This window comes from Ambystoma mexicanum, chromosome 2p (genome assembly GCF_040938575.1).
Source record: "Ambystoma mexicanum isolate Mex_15411 chromosome 2p, UKY_AmexF1_1, whole genome shotgun sequence".
Taxonomy (NCBI): domain Eukaryota; kingdom Metazoa; phylum Chordata; class Amphibia; order Caudata; family Ambystomatidae; genus Ambystoma; species Ambystoma mexicanum.
In genome coordinates this window covers 1013627343-1013644355 of record NC_090923.1, presented here as the reverse complement: position 1 = coordinate 1013644355, position 17013 = coordinate 1013627343, and the positions used below count along the sequence as shown (strand labels likewise).

Below are 17013 nucleotides of genomic sequence, written 5' to 3'. Positions count from 1 at the left end.
GGAGCTGCGCTCGTGCCACGAGTGGGAACTACGGCAGGATCTGGTGGATCGCCTCTTCCGACGGTGGGGCACACCCCAGATCGACCTGTTCGCGACGGCGACGAACACCAAGTGCCGGAGGTTCGCCAGCAGGTTTCCCCAGACGAGGAGCATGGGCGATGCTTTCTCGTTCCCCTGGGAGGGCCTGTTCCTCTACGCGTTCCCTCCCTTGCCTCTGCTAATCCGGCTCGTCAACCAGCTCAAGAGGTCACGGTGCAGGATGATCCTCGTCGCACCTGCGTGGCCGAGGCAGATATGGTTCCCGGACCTTCTGGACTTGTCAGCGTCCCCGCCGATCAAGCTGCCGGCGGACGCGGATCTACTCTCCAGGGAAGGAGGCGCCATCCTCCACCACGACCCGAAGTCGCTGAACTTGCAGGCCTGGCTCCTGCAGCGCTAGAGTTTGGAGGATACGACATACCGGCCGATTGCAGAGAGGTTCTTGCAAAGGCCAGGGCGTCCTCGACTCTTAAATGCTACGGACACAAATGGAAGAGGTTCTCTGTCTGGTGCCACGCACAGAAGATTAACCCTCTACGGATTACGGCCCCCCAAGTACTGCCGTACCTGCTGACGCTGGCCAAAGCTGGTCTGGCACACGCGTCCATCAAGATTCATCTTGCTGCGATCTCCCGATACACCAGAACCACGGGGCGGACGTCCTTGTGGTCTCATCGTCTGGTGAAAGAGTTCATGAAGGGACTGTTCAGATCGTTCCCGCCGGTGAAGGCTCCGGCCCCGGCGTGGGAGCTCAACGTGGTGCTGACCAAGCTCATGGGACCTCCGTTCGAGCCTCTGCACTCGGCCCCGTTGAAGTTTCTATCGTGGAAAACAGCTTTTCTTGTGGCCATCACCTCCGCACGACGAGTGGGAGAGATCCAGGCCCTTTCCTGCAAGGCCCCGTACTTGACTTTCCACGACACGAGGGTAGTGCTCAGGACGCACCCCTCCTTCATGCCCAAGGTACCGTCGGACTTCCATCTCAACGAACCCTTGGTGTTACCTGTGTTCTTCCCGTCGCCTTCGTCGCCGGCTGAGAGGACTTTGCACTCGCTGGATGTGGCTAGAGCGCTGAAGTTCTACGTGGACCGCACGAAGTGTTTTCGGAAGACGTCACAACTCTTTGTGAACTTTGGACCTGTCAATCAGGGGAAGGCTCTCTCGAAGGCTTCCATTTCCAGATGGCTCTCCGGCTGTATCATGTACTGTCACCGGTTGGCAAACCGACCGCTGCCTGGCCGTCCGAGAACCCATTCCACCAGAGCGATCGCAGCTACCACGGCGTTCCTATCTGGTGTGCCCCTGCTGGACATATGCAGGGCTGCTACGTGGAGGTCGACGCACACCTTCACGAAATTCTACTGCGTCGACCGGGATTCCAGGGAGGAGTCCAGGGTCGGCCAAGCAGTGCTGCGCAACCTGTTCGCCTGAGGTGAGCCTGGTGAGGAGGTAAGATGCTTAATGTTGAGTTTGATGTGATGCTTAATGTTGAGCCTTTGCCACCTCCCGTGGTTGTGCATGTGTGTACTGCTATGTATTCTTTATTCATGAGCATGTGAATCCATGCCAGACCCCATGCTGGAGAAGGAACAAGTTACTTACCTGTAACTGTTGTTCTCCAGCATGGGTCTGGCATGGATTCACATGCGAACCCTCCCGCCTACCCCTCTGCGGCTCTTCACTTGGTCATACTGCCACTTCACGTGCTTCCAAATCTGAAGATGGCTGCCAGAGGCGGTGCTTAGGTAGAGGGCAGTCATTGGCTGTGGTCAGTATGACGCAGAGACCAGTGATTGGTTATTACTACGAAAGACAGATCAGAAACGATACTGATACTGGTTTTTTCTTTACCGAGGATTCCCAGCCTGACGACGGGGAATATTCATGAGCATGTGAATCCATGCCAGACCCATGCTGGAGAACAACAGTTACAGGTAAGTAACTTGTTCCTTCTGAAGGTTGCTCAAGTTAAATGTCTGATTATGGAGCCATCCTGAAGGTCTTGCTTGTTTTCCATGGTTAAGGCCACTGAAAGAGGCATGCCCTTGCAGCTGGGTTCTTTGGCTTAGCAACAACATCTGTGGATTTCCTAACAATCTGTGCTCTATTCTGGATTTAGTGCTACACTTTCTAGATGACTTTCATCGATGTGGGAGGAATCCACATATTGGCACTGGAGGATCCCCTAGCCCGATTTGATCATATTGAACATGGGATCAGTTAATGAATTAATCTTTTGTGACACACTTAACACCAGAGACCAGTCTTTACGTGCGGGACTGGGATTGTGTTGCTCTACGTTGTCTTGCTCCCAAGATGAACGTGCTGCCCATGAGCTATCCTCCCGCCCATAGTATCCTACATGGGTAGATAGGCAAAAGGGTATGATTCTGGATTGATTATCGTCTGAACATCAGCTGAACAGCATGAGGGGATGAGTGCCCACTGCATCCTCTGCCCCCTTGCATGTGCTGAAGGGTCAATACTGCCTGCTATTTTATTTTATTCAGTCTTTTAACAGAACTGCGGGCACATCTGCTTACTACGATGGGATCTCTGCCACCAGCACGCGGATGTTCTTCGGCTATACGTATGTGTGCCATCCATAGGTGAAGATACACTCAGTGTTTAGGAGACCCGGTGCCTAATCTTGCATTGGATTTATTGGAATTTGAAGCCTTCCTCTGAATGTTAGCTAAGCTGATAAACTGGCAGCGACCCCAATGCAGAGGCAGTAGCACAGAGGCAGCCGTGAACTAAACCAGAGGAAGACCTCTGCGGTGCAGTTTGGATCATTGTAAAAGTCTAAAATAATTCATCACTTATACCATCTTTAATTGTACAGCAGTTTAATGGCTAAAACCCACCACCAACTGATGTTGAACATAGAACCAGGATATGGTATTATTCAATGTGTCATTTCAAACGCATCATGAAATTACTGGCTCATGGCCATATATTCAATTTGATGCCTCTAATATCCTGGCCCAAAACACTCATACATCACTCTAATGCCATCCATAGGTGATCTTCAGTTACTGAGAGGCTGCCGTCAGAGAATTGAAATGCATAGTCTCAGGAGGATAGCTCAAGGGCAACGTGCTCGCCTTGGAAGCAAGACGACATGAAGCACCACGGGTTCCATCCCCAGGTCCGCAGTTAGAAACCTCTAGGTATTAAGTGCGTTATAAATAACCTATCATATCATATTATATCATATGGCAGAACATTGTCTTAAAATGAACTACTTGGAAAACGACTCTTGCTGCCTCATCAATCACGAGTTTGGTGGTAACCCCTAAATACAGCGGTAACAATGTTACAACAATGTTACCGCTGCATTTAAGGATCCGCCAAATACACAGGTTTGGCAGCATTTGCCGCAGCTCTGAGCCAACGGTAGTTGCGCCGAAGATTCCCAATTGGGCCCAATGGAGAATGGGGAATTCCTGAATGGACCCAATGGAGAATTATTGTTCCGCCAAACCCGCGATCCGGTGCTAATAGCGCCGGGGTGGGTTGGTGGTAACACTATTAGACCCGGCAGTAATACCGCCGGGATACCGCCTAACTCGTGATGAGGCCCCTGGTCTCTAATCGATAATGCACTCTGCTCGTAAAGCTTTGGTTGCAAGATCAAACTGCGGTAAAATGGCGTTTGCTTTGTTTTGATGAATTCCTGGTGTTTTGCCTTGACTGGAAATTTCAACTTAAACATTTTCTGACATTTGTTTGCTCTCCAGGAAGTCCATCAAACCTTTCTTGGCACCGCCCACTGATTTTTGGTCAGCTGAGCAGATATTGGTGATATCATACATTGATTTTTGTTGATGTCGCAGTGGACATGGGTTGCTGGTGGTAGGAGGTTTAATCATATCACGCAAGTGCCGAAATGGTAACTAGTAGAAATAACTCCACAAAATCAAGAATACATTAAAATAAAGAGATAAAGGTTAGCCAATAAAAAAATAAGGGAAAGTAAACATAACCCAATTTAAACATTTCCTAAAATCATCATAAAAGTGATCAAAAGAAAACCAGGTCTGGTCAGGCATGGCATGGTTACGAGCAGTTGATGAGGGAAGAGGTGAGTTGGAAGAGTGCTTGTATGAACAGGGAGTAGTCTCCCTATTTTATACGTATACTTTCATTGAGTGGACTAGATACAGCAAGTAGATAATACACAAAAACATATATTTTGACAGGATTTACTTTTTTTTAGGAAAACTGCAAAAATAGAGATATAGCAAATTTAGTAATTTGAGGCTCTTCATCCTCAATTTGCATTATTATTTCAGGAACGTTATAACATAGAACCGCTGAAAAACCTGCACTGGTTAACATTGGAGGCTTGATCCACTTCAAGATGGCAGTGGCCTGCTTTGCCTATAGTGCCAGCCTCCGAGGGCCCCAGCCATATCTTTCACGGAAGCTTGGGATCTCAGCACATTCACAAGAACTGAGGAGAAGAACCCAACTGCCTTCAGGAGTTTAGAGGTTTAGAAAACCAACTGCTCTCAATTGTGCTTTCTCTGGGAGCCTGTAAGCGTTTGGAAAACACTTCTAAATGCATAAACAATTCAAAAAGATTTCTTGTTATTGAGGGTATCAATCAAAATGTAATTATGGGGTCATGGGATGAGCTCTTTCAGGGTTTCAGTGGTAGCTGCTGTTGTGGGCCCCCACTTTAATCAGGCCTGATGTTGCTAACAAAGTCACTGCTCCTGCCACCTCCTAGTTTAAGAGGGACAGAAACTGCCTCAGCAACACCAGGCCCACGAATTTAAGTGCATGTCCTGCAGTAGAGGACTTTTGTTTTGTTTTGTGGGGCACAATGGGCTCTACCAAAAGCCGCAAACCAGATTATTCAGAAGCACGCAGGGCGCACACAATCTGGTCTCTAAAATGTGCACCATTAGTGCTACCATGCACCTTTATGCTAGCTAAGAGACAGGCCAGCCGACTCAGGGTCACCATGCAGCAGCAAGCTCAGGACAAGAACATGTGTGGGGTTCTCTGCAAGCGTTAATGGGTCGCATATATGCATTTGTGTGTATGCGTATATATGTGTGTGCGCAGGGATAGTGGGGGCGGGTGGGAATGGAGTTTAAATGCTGGTGGGAAGAGATGCCATTGTGTCACCGCCAATATGTGTGTGCTGGTGGGGTGTGGAAGAAAGAGGGAGACACGGGCCATAGTGCCATGGGAGGGGAGAGGAGCAATGTTAAAGAAAAATGATACGTGTTATTACGTGGGCAGACTGGCCTACATTTGTGCAGCTAGTCTGAATATATGTTCTTACTATTGCATGACATGTTTTACAGGGCATCAAGGGTAATGCAAACATACAAAGTGTTGTTAAGTGACTTTACTGCCCTACATTGGTGCAACCAGTCTGGATATATTGTTTTACTGTGGCATAATATTTGTTACTGCCATCCAGGGTAAAGCCAGTGTGATGAGTGTTCTTACATTGCTAGACTCAACTGCATTGGTGCAGGAAGTCTGGACATGTTTTCTTATTGTGGCATGACATTTTCCTATTGTGCTGTATACTGTTTTACTAGTCATTATGGGTAAAGCCCCCTGATGAGTATTAAGTGGCTAGACTGGTCTTCATTGGTGCATCCAGTCTGGGTATATTTTCTTACTGTGGTGTGATATTTTTTATTAGGCCTCAAGGGTAAAGCAAACATAATCTTCAGCTGGCAAAACTGAAATGCATTGGTGCAGGCAATCTGGATCTATTTTCTTATTGTGGCATTCCATATTTTACTTGCATCAAGATGTGGTAGGCCAGAAGAAGAGGGCGACCAAATGGTGGCATTCTTACAATTATTTTTATCAAAATAATAAGAAAAGGCCAATCTGTCCCTATCACAAACATTTGCTCTACCTAACATAAAACTAACTATGGGGCTTGTCGTCAGTAAGTCAGTCCAAAGTAATGATCCGTTCTCCATCCATCCGTTCTGCATCCATAAGGCTTTAAATACAGTTCCTTGATTTCTCACAATAGAGTCTTGACCCTTATCCCTTTTGGACTCTTGCTGTGTCTGTAGCTGGCTTTCTATCATGGGTCACACTTCAACCACTCCTTGGACTTAATAAACTGTCTGTCCTTCATCTTCTTTAAGGTATTCACAACCACTGGGACGAGTATGATGAGCTCCTTTGTACTCCTCACTTTCTTTAAGGTTTCACAACCACTGGAACGTGTATGATGAGTTCCCTTATATTCTTCACTTTCTTTAAGGTATCAGCAACCATTGGGATGAGTATGATGAATCCCCTTAAACTCTTCACTTTCTTTAAAGTATTCAAAACCACTGGGATGAGTACGATTAGTCCCCTGAGGCTCTTCCTGCTGTGTTCCCCTCCTGGGTCTCCCGCCACTCCCGTTACCTCTACTCTGATGGATTGGCATCACCGGTCCTTCCTGTAGAGTAGGGCTGCCTCTCATATCTTGTGCGTGTCTAGTGTGTCTTCTTTCTTCCGGCCCCAGTGCGTGGCTCCGCAGAGCTTTTCCAGCTGCGGTCTCTGCTTTGAGGACCAGTCGGTCAACCTTTTCAGGATCACGCCACCACCTCGATTCTCATTATTGTGCATACACAGTTTGCTTTCTGCCCTCTCTGTGTTTCTTCTGCCTCTTGGTTGCCGGTATCCTCTCGACTGAAACCCTCCACTGTCTCTCTTGTTTCTTGCTCTCGCCATCTTTGACCCTCCCGTGTTCCACCAACAACATACGTTGGTCCTTCTTCTGTTTTTATGGGAAAGTAATGATCTCTCTCCAGCGTAGTACCATAGTCCTTTGTCTCTCTCTCATGGCTGCTCTTACTCACTCAATCTGCTTAGTCCCAGTATGGCTGCTAGCGGCCGACCACTGTGTAATCTTTATTTCTGGTATCCTCTTCTTCATCTCAGTATGTGTGTTTATCTTGTGGTAAATTGGTGTAACATTACAATAACAAACATTGGGGGTCATTATAGGTTTGCCAGTATCCCGCCGGTTATTCCGTCAGGATACCGGCAAATGGACCTACCCTTATTGCTGCCTAATATCCTGGAATTTCCAGGATATTACAGGTGCCGGCAACAGCGGTCATTCCCCATTCCATGAATGAGATTGACGGTATTACAGGGACCAGCAATACTAGTGCTGGTAATACCAGCTGTTTTTGATGGTGGGACCTGATTTACCTCCAGCTCTTGGTTGGAAGTAAATCAGTCAACCCCCACCAGCAAAATTGTACTCTGCCGGTCTGGAAAAGTGCTGTTATACGGAAATACAAGCACTTTTTTCCAGACCAGCAGCGTCGGAATGACCCCCATTGACTTATGGAGGATGTTTCTCCTGAAGCCTTGATGGTTTCAATGATTCTTCATAGAGGGATTTAGGGAGTTCCTTGACGGAACAGGAGTCCTTATCCCCAAGAAAGGAGTATCTGCCTGTGAGGTCCTACTTACTGCCACCCATAGAACGAATGTTGCGTAGCTGGCTCATCTCCATAGCCTCACAGGGAAGGCCTCCCCTCTGGGGACAAGTGACAAGATCCTGTGAATCATCACAAAGGGTAAATCAAATAGAAGTGTTATTACATGGCTATACTGGTCTACATTGGTGCAGCCAGCCTGCACATGTTTTTGTACTGTGTCATGACATTTTTTTTACTGGCACCAAGGGTAAATGCAGCATGATAAGTGTTCTTCATGGCTAGATTGGTGCAGTCAATATGGACATGTTTTCTTACTGTGGTGTGGCATTTTATTCTGGCATGAACTGTAAAAACCAACATGAGGAGTGTTCTTACGTGGCCATACCGGCCTACATTGGTGCAGTCAGTCTGGACATGTTTTCTTACCGCGGCATGGCATTTTTACTGGCTCAGCCAACAGGAATATGTTCTCACGTGAGGATACTGGAATATATTGGCAGAACCAGCATGGACATGAATTTCTGTAGTATCCTTACTGACATAATGAGCAAGCAAACATGAGTGTTTGTCTATATGGGAATACTGGCATACTGCCGTGTTTCTGATGCAGCCAGCATGAAAATGGTTCTATACTGGCATATTGTGGGAAAAGGCATCTTGAAAATGTTTTGGAAAATGCCCCTGAGCTCTATTGATGACTTGCATCTATTGGATTTTTTCATGTGTTACACTACAGACCGATTGCAAACTATTTGGCTTTTAACCAAAATGTTCTCTGAAAGAGTGCCGTAAAATGCACCATTTTAATTTACTATTTTACATCTTTTCTTGGGAGAGAACACGTCCAAGCCTCTCTGGATGATTTAGGTTCCCTCGCTGTGCTTGGTCGCTCTGGAATATTCATAGAAAATGTATGCCCTTCCAATTAAAAATGTCACCAGCCTCCATTGGGGTTGGCGGGTATTTTTCTTGGATTGTGTTTTTTGTATGTTCTGCGAAGCTTCATACGTTTTTGTTATTCTGTATCTTTGAATGTGCACCTTTTTTTCGGGGCTGGCAATAGAAGATAAATTCACCTTTCAGGGCCATGAGCTGTTTCGGAACTCTCAAACTTTCTACCTCCAGTTCCGAAGGCCGTTTTCTAATTTGCATTGGGTCCTGTGGGGGAGCAGCTGGTTGGAGAATCCAAACAGCTGATCGTTCACCCCAATGGTGGGCAAAACCCGCACAATCTCAGACCTCGGGATGGGGGAGGGGTCTGCTATGGAAATTGTTACTTGACCTTTCTTGGGAAGCACTTTCAAAATAACTGTAGGCTAAAAATGTAAAACGAGGGCCTTCAAGCTATTCTATCATAAAGGCAAGCATGAGGCGTGAATGAGGCGATGGTACGTTTTTTTAAGAAGGCCCACGTGACCATTAGCCGCCCCATAACCTTTCTTGTGTTTTCGGCACGTCACAGGTACTCTTCAAGATGCTGATTGGGCCAGTGAAGTTGGGCGAGGCGTCTGTGTTTCTTTCGGCTTTGGGGGCCCTGAATGCTGCCTTCCTGTCCTGGGTGCCTGCTCTCCTCCACTTCACCAGGATGGAACACTGGTCGTCGGACCGCCACGTGCCCTGGGACCAGCTCTGCGCCCTCTCTGGCCTGTTCTTTGGTAGGTAGGAGCAGGGGGGCGAGCAGCCGTTCATTAGCAGTTCTCCGTGGGCTGGAGAGAGGGAGGGCGCACCGTGGAAGCCTGGCGCGCGCTTTACTAGAGACAGAATGGGCTGAGGAGAGGTAGTCACTGTGAGGGTCAGAAGAAGGGGCATTGAGGAAGTGCCCGTGATAGGAAGTATTATGTCCTCTCTGGGGAGATGAAGGCTGTTTATAAAAGGGCCCATTTCGTAAAATAATGCCCACTGCTGAAGGGCCTCATGGGACATTAGAAAAGGAGATCCCTGCAGACCAGGGCTAGAGATGCCCATGGGCCAGTGCCAGAGAGGGCATTAGAAAAGGTGATGCCCACATGCAAGAGAAGCAATAAGAAAGTAGCTGCTCATTCACTGGAACCTGTGGTTATATGTTAGGGTGAGGGCGGGGCATGAGAACAAAAGATGCCAACATAAGGTGCAAGGAAGGGGTGTCGGGGGGGTTTAAAAAGGCCATGCCCATGTTCTGGGGCCAGAAGGGGCATGAAAGCAGATGCTCGTGAACCAGTGTTAAAAAGGGATATTATAAATGCAATGCCCATGCATGCAGGCCTGAGATGGCCTTATGAAAAGGAGGCGCTCATGTACCAGGGGATGGGGGCTGGGAGGATAGGGACTCGAAGGCCTGATTATCAGGTTACAGAGCATGGTTGTATACCATGGGGCATTAAGAAGGTATATTTGTATGTACCAGAGTGAGCATTAGGGTAGGGGGTGTCTGTAAACCAGGGACAGAGAGGGTATTAGGAAGAGAACATTCCTTTATCAGGGAAACAGAAGCGTTAACATTCCAGGTGCCACTAGCACTGGAAAGCGGGGACCCATCCTAACCCCACCTGGAACATCTCTTCTGGGTGAATGACAGCCCCTTTACATTTGCTCTATGCTTAAGCCTTTTTAAAACCTTGTTGTGAGCCTGTGCCTGGCTCTGCACATCCCTAGTCTGGATCCTCACCTGCTCCTGCACATCCCAGTCTGGAGCAATCCCAGTCTGGAGCCTCACCTGCTCCTGCACATCCCAGTCTGGAGCCATCCCAGCCTGGAGCCTCGCCTGCTCCTGCACATCCCAGCCTGGAGCCTCACCTGCTCTTGCCCATCCTAGTCTGGAGCAATCCCAGTCTGGAGCCTCACCTGCTCCTGCACATCCCAGTCTGGAGCAATCCCAGTCTGGAGCCTCGCCTGCTCCTGCACATCCCAGTCAGGAGCCATCCCAGCCTGGAGCCTCGCCTGCTCCTGCACATCCCAGCCTGGAGCCTCACATGCTCTTGCCCATCCTAGTCTGGAGCAATCCCAGTCTGGAGCCTCACCTGCTCCTGCACATCCCAGTCTGGAGCAATCCCAGTCTGGAGCCTCACCTGCTCCTGCACATCCCAGTCAGGAGCCATCCCAGCCTGGAGCCTCGCCTGCTCCTGCACATCCCAGCCTGGAGCCTCACCTGCTCTTGCCCATCCTAGTCTGGAGCAATCCCAGTCTGGAGCCTCGCCTGCTCCTGCACATCCCAGTCTGGAGCAATCCCAGTCTGAAGCCTCACCTGCTCCTTACACATCCCAGCCTGGAACCTCACCTGCTCCTGCCCCCCCCCGCCTCGAGCCTTATCTGCTCCTGCCCATCCCATTCTGGAAACTCACTAGCTCCTACATATCCCAGTCTGGCGCCTCACCTGCCCCTGCCCATCCCAGTCTGGTGCCTTTGCTACTCTTGCCCATCCCAGTCTGGAGCCTCGCCTGCTCCTGCCCATCCCAGCCTGGAGCCTCACCTGCTCTTGCCCATCCTAGTCTGGAGCAATCCCAGTCTGCTCCTGTACATCCCAGTCAGGAGCCATCCCAGCCTGGAGCCTCGCCTGCTCCTGCACATCCCAGCCTGGAGCCTCACCTGATCTTCCCAATCCTAGTCTGGAGCAATCCCAGTCTGGAGACTCGCCTGCTCCTGCACATCCGTCTGGAGCAATCCCAGTCTGAAGCCTCACCTGCTCCTTGCACATCCCAGCCTGGAGACTCACCTGCTCCTTGCGTATCCCAGCCTGGAACCTCTCCTGCTCCTGCCCCTCCCCGCCTGGAGACTTATCTGCTCCTGCCCATTCTAGTCTGGATCCCCACCTGCTCCTGCCCATCCCAGTCTGAAAACTCACTAGCTCCTACATATCCCAGTCTGGAGCCTCACCTGCCCCTGCCCGTCCCAGTCTGGAGCCTCGCCTACTCCTGCCCATCCCAGTCTGGAGCCTCGCCTGCTCCTGCCCATCCCAGTCTGGAGCCTCGCCTGCTCCTGCCCATCACCGTCTGGCGCCTCACCTGCTCCTGCCCATCCCAGTCTGGAGCCTCATCTGCTCTTGCCCATCGTAGTCTGGAGTCTCGCCTGCTCCTGCGTATCTCAGTATGGAGCCTCGCCTACTCCTGCACATCCCAGTCTGAAGCCGCACCTGCTCCTGCACATCCCAGTATGGCGCCTCACCTGCTCCTGCGCATCCCAGTCTGGAGCCTCACCTGCTAGGGCACATCGCTAGTCTGGATCCTCACCTGCTCTGGCACATCCCAATCTGAAGCCTGACCTGCTCCTGCACATCCCAATCTGGAACCTGACCTGCTCCTGCATATCCCAGTCTGGAGCCTCACCTGCTCCTGCACATTCCCATCTGGAGCCTCATCTGCTCCTGCACATCCCAGTCTGGAGCCATTCCAGTCTGGAGCCTCACCTGCTCCTGCCCATCTCAGTTTGGAGCCTCACCTGCTACTGCTCATCCCAGTTTGGAGCCTCATCTGCTCCTGCCCATCCCAGTTTGGAGCCTCACCTGCTCCTGCCCATCCCAGTCTGGAGCCTCGCCTGCTCATACACATCCCAGTCGGGAGCCTAACCTGCTCCTGCACATCCCAGTCTGGAGCCTCCCCTGCTCCTGAACATCTGAGTATGGAGCCTTGCCTTCTCCTGCACATCCCAGTCTACAGCCTCTCCTGCCCATCCCAGTTTGGAGCCTCGCCTGCTCATACACATCCCAGTCTGGAGACTCACCTGCTGCTGCACATTCCAGTCAGGAGCCTCACCTGCTCCAGCACATCCCTAGCCTGGATGCATACCTGTCCTGCCCATCCCCGTTTAGATCCTCACCTGCTCCTGGACACCCCAGTTTGGAGCCTCACCTGCTTCTCCACATCCCAGTCTGGAGCGGCACCGCTCCTCAGCATCACAATCTGGAGCCGCACCTGCTCCAGTGCATCCCAGTCTGGAGCCTCACCTGCTCCTTGTGCATCCCAGTCTGGAGCTCTCACGTGCTCCTGCACATCCCAGCCTGGAGCCTCACCTGCTCCTGTGCATACCAGCCTGGAGACTCACCTGCTTCTGCGTATCCCACTCTGGAGCCTCACCTGCTCCTGCACATCCCGGCCTTGAACATCACCTGTCCCTACGTATCCAGGTCTGGAGCCTCACCTGCTCCTGCGCATCCCAGTCTGCAGCCTCAACTTGTCCTTGCACATCCCAGTCTGGAGCCTCACCTGCTCCTGCACATCCCAAGCCTGGAGCCTCACCTGCTCCTGCGCATCCCAGTTTGAAGCCTCACCTGACCCTGCACATCCAAGACTGGAGCCCCACCTGCTCCTGCGCTTCCCAACCTGGAGCCTCACCTGCTCCTGCACAGCCTAATCTGGAGCCTCACCTGCTCCTGCACATCCCAATCTGGAGCCGCACCTGTTCATGCAAATCCGTGGCCTGGATCCACACCTGCTCCTACCCATCCCCATCTGGATCCTCACCTGCTCCTGCACATCCCATTCTGGAGCTTCACCTGCTCCTGTACATCCCAGTCTGGAGACTCACCTGCTGCTGCACATCCCAGTCTGGAGCCTCACCTGCTCCGGCACATCCCTAGCCTGGATGCATACCTGTCCTGCCCATCCGCGTCTGGATCCTCACCTGCTCCTGCACATCCCAGTTGGGAGCCTCACCTGTTCCTGCACAACACAGTCTGGAGCCTCACCTGCTCCTGCACATCTCAGTCTGGAGCCGCACCTGCTCCTGCGCATCACAGATTGGAGCCTCACCTGCTCCTTGGCACACCAGCCTGGAGCCTCACCTGCTCCTGTGCATCCGTAGCCTGGAGCCTCACCTGCTCCTGTGCATCCCTAGCCTGGATCCACACCTGCTCCTGCCCATCCCCGTCTGGAGCCGCACTTGCTCCTGTTCATCCCAGTCTGGAGCCTTGCCTGCTCCTGCACATCCCAGTCTGGAGCAATCCAGTCTGAAGCCTCATCTGCTCCTTGCACATCCCAGCCTGGAACCTCACCTGCTCCTGTCCCCTCCTGCCTGGAGCCTTATTTGCTCCTGCCCATTCGAGTCTGGAGCCCCACCTGCTCCTGTCCATCCCAGTCTGGAAACTCACTAGCTTCTACATATCCCAGTCTGGAGCCTCACCTGCCCCTGCCCATCCCAGTCTGGAGCCTCGCCTACTCCTGCCCATCCCAGTCTGGAGCCTCGCCTGCTCCTGCCCATCACCGTCTGGCGCCTCACCTGCTCCTGCCTATCCCAGTCTGGAGCCTCATCTGCTCTTGCCCATCATAGTCTGGAGTCTCGTCTGCTCCTGCGTATCCCAGTATGGAGGCTCGCCTGCTCCTGCACATCCCAGTCTGAAGCCACACCTGCTCCTGCACATCCCAGTATGGAGCCTCACCTGCTCCTGCGCATCCCAGTCTGGTGCCTCACCTGCTCCGGCACATCACTAGTCTGGATCCTCACCTGCTCCGGCACATCCCAATCTAGAGCCTGACCTGCTCCTGCCCATCCCAATCTGGAGCCTGACCTGCTCCTACATATCCCAGTCTGGAGCCTCACTTGCTCCTGCACATCCCAGTCTGGAGCCGCACCTGTTCATGCAAATCCGTGGCCTGGATCCACACCTGCTCCTACCCATCCCCATCTGGATCCTCACCTGCTCCTGCACATCTCATTCTGGAGCTTCACCTGCTCCTGTACATCCCAGTCTGGAGACTCACCTGCTCCTGCACATCCCAGTCTGGAGCCTCACCTGCTCCGGCACATCCCTAGCCTGGATGCATACCTGTCCTGCCCATCTGCGTCTGGATCCTCACCTGCTCCTGTAATCCCAGTTGGGAGCCTCACGTGTTCCTGCACAACGCATTCTGGAGCCTCACCTGCTCCTGCACATCTCAGTCTGGAGCCGCACCTGCTACTGCGCATCACAGACTGGAGCCTCACCTGCTCCTTCGCACACCAGCCTGGAGCCTCACCTGCTCCTGTGCATCCCTAGCCTGGATCCACACCTGCTCCTGCCCATCCCTGTCTGGAGCCACACTTGCTCCTGTTCATCCCAGTCTGGAGCCTCGCCTACTCGTGCCCATGCCAGTCTGGAGCCTCGCCTGCTCCTGCCTATCACTGTCTGGCGCCTCACCTGCTCCTGCCCATCCCAGTCTGGAGCCTCGCCTGCTCCTGCCTATCACTGTCTGGCGCCTCACCTGCTCCTGCCCATCCCAGTCTGGAGCCTCATCTGCTCTTGCACATCCCAGTCTGAAGCCGTACCTGCTGCGGCACATTGCTAGTCTGGATCCTCACGTGCTCCGGCACATCCCAATCTAGAGCCTGACCTGCTCCTGCACATCCCAATCTGGAGCCTGACCTGCTCCTGCATATCCCAGTCTGGAGCCTCACCTGCACATTCCCATCTGGAGCCTCATCTGCTCTTGCAAATCCCAGTCTGAAGCCATCCCAGTCTGGAGCCTCACCTGCTCCTGCCCATCCCATTTTGGAGCCTCACCTGCTACTGCCCATCCCAGTTTGGAGCCTCATCTGCTCCTGCCCATCTCAGTCTGGAGCCTTGCCTGCTCATACACATCCCAGTCGGGCGCCTAACCTGCTCCTGCACATCCCAGTCTGGAGCCTCCCCTGTTCCTGCACATCTGAGTATGGAGCCTTGCCTTCTCCTGCACATCCCAGTTTGGAGCCTCTCCTGCCCATCCCAGTTTGGAGCCTCACCTGCTCCTGCACATCCAAGTCTGGAACCTCACCTGCTCCTGAGCTTCCCAGCCTGGAGCCTCACCTGCTCCTCCACATCTGAGTCTGGAGCCATCCTAGTCTGGAGCCTCACCTGCTCCTGCACATCCCAGTCTGGAGCCGCACCTCTTCCTGCACACCTGTGACCTGAATCCACACCTTCTCCTACCCATCCCCATCTGGATCCTCACCTGCTCCTGCACATCCCATTCTGGAGCCTCACCTGCTCCTGTACCTCCCAGTCTGGAGACTCACCTGCTGCTACACATCCCAGTCTGAAGGCTCACCTGCTCCTGCACATCCCAGTCTGTAGCCATCACAGTCTGCAGCCTCACCTGCTCCTGCCCATCCCAGTTTGGAGCCTCACCTGCCATCCCAGTTTGGAGCCTCGCCTGCTCCTGCCCATCCCAGTCTGGAGCCTCGCTTGCTCATGCATATCCCAGTCGGGTGCCTCACCTGCTCCTGCGCATCCCAGTCTGGAGCCTCTCCTGCCGATCCCAGTTTGGAGCCTCACCTGCTCCTGCACACCCAAGTCTGGAACCCTACCTGCTCCTGCGCTTCCCAGCCAGTAGCCTCACCTGCTCCTGCACATCCCAGTCTGGAGCCATCCCAGTCTGGAGCCTCACCTGCTCCTGCACATCCGAGCCTGGAGCCTCACCTGCTCCTGCACATCCAAGGCTGGAGCCGCACCTGTTCCTGCAAATTCGTGGCCTGGATCCACACCTGCTCCTACCCTTCCCCATCTGGATCCTCTCCTGCTCCTGCACATCCCATTCTGGATCCTCACCTGCTCCTGTACATCCCAGTCTGGAGACTCACCTGCTGCTGCACATCCCAGTCAGGAGCCTCACCTGCTCCAGCACATCCCTAGCCTGGATGCATACATGTCCTGCCCATCCCCGTTTGGATCCTCACCTGCTCCTGGACACCCCAGTTTGGAGCCTCACCTGTTCCTGCACATCCCATTCTGGAGCCTCACCTGCTCCTGTACCTCCCAGTCTGGAGGCATCCCAGTCTGCAACCTCACCTGCTCCTGCTCATCCCACTTTGGAGCCTCACCTGCCATCCCAGTTTGGAGCCTCGCCTGCTCCTGCCCATCCCAGTCTGGAGCCTCGCCTGCTCATGCATATCCCAGTCGGGTGCCTCACCTGCTCCTGCGCATCGAAGTCTGGAGCCTCACCTGCTCCTGCACATCCCAGTCTGGAGCGGCACCTGCTCCTCAGCATCACAGTCTGGAGCCGCGCCTGCTCCAGTGCATCCCAGTCTGGAGCCTCACCTGCTCCTTGCGCATCCCAGTCTGGAGCCTCATGTGCTCCTGCACATCCCAGCCTGCAGACTCACCTGCTTCTGCGCATCCCAGTCTGGAGCCTCACCTGCTCCTGCACATCCCGTCCTTGAGCCTCACCTGACCCTGCGTATCCAGGTCTGGAACCTCACCTGCTCCTGCGCATCCCAGTCTGGAGCCTCAACTTGTCCTTGCACATCCCAGTCTGGAGCCTCAGCTGCTCCTGCACATCCCAAGCCTAGATCCACACCTGCTCCTGCCCATCCCTGTCTGGGGCCTCACCTGCTCCTGCCCATCCCAGTCTGGAGCCTCACCTGCTCCTGCGCATCCCAGTCTGAAGCCTCACCTGCTCCTGCACATCTGAGTATGTAGCCTTGCCTGCTCCTGCACATCCCAGTCTGGAGTCTCTCTTGCCCATCCCTGTCTGGGGCCTCACCTGCTCCTGCCCATCCCAGTCTGGAGCCTCACCTGCTCCTGCGCATCCCAGTCTGAAGCCTCACCTGCTCCTGCACATCTGAGTATGTAGCCTTGCCTGCTCCTGCACATCCCAGTCTGGAGTCTCTCTTGCCC

General features: G+C 52.9%; 1 pseudogene; it reads left to right on the top strand.

The window, feature by feature from the left end:
• The window catches only part of LOC138567031 (solute carrier family 35 member F3-like), a 326350-nt pseudogene that overhangs the window by 138555 nt on the left and 170782 nt on the right, over positions 1 to 17013 (top strand).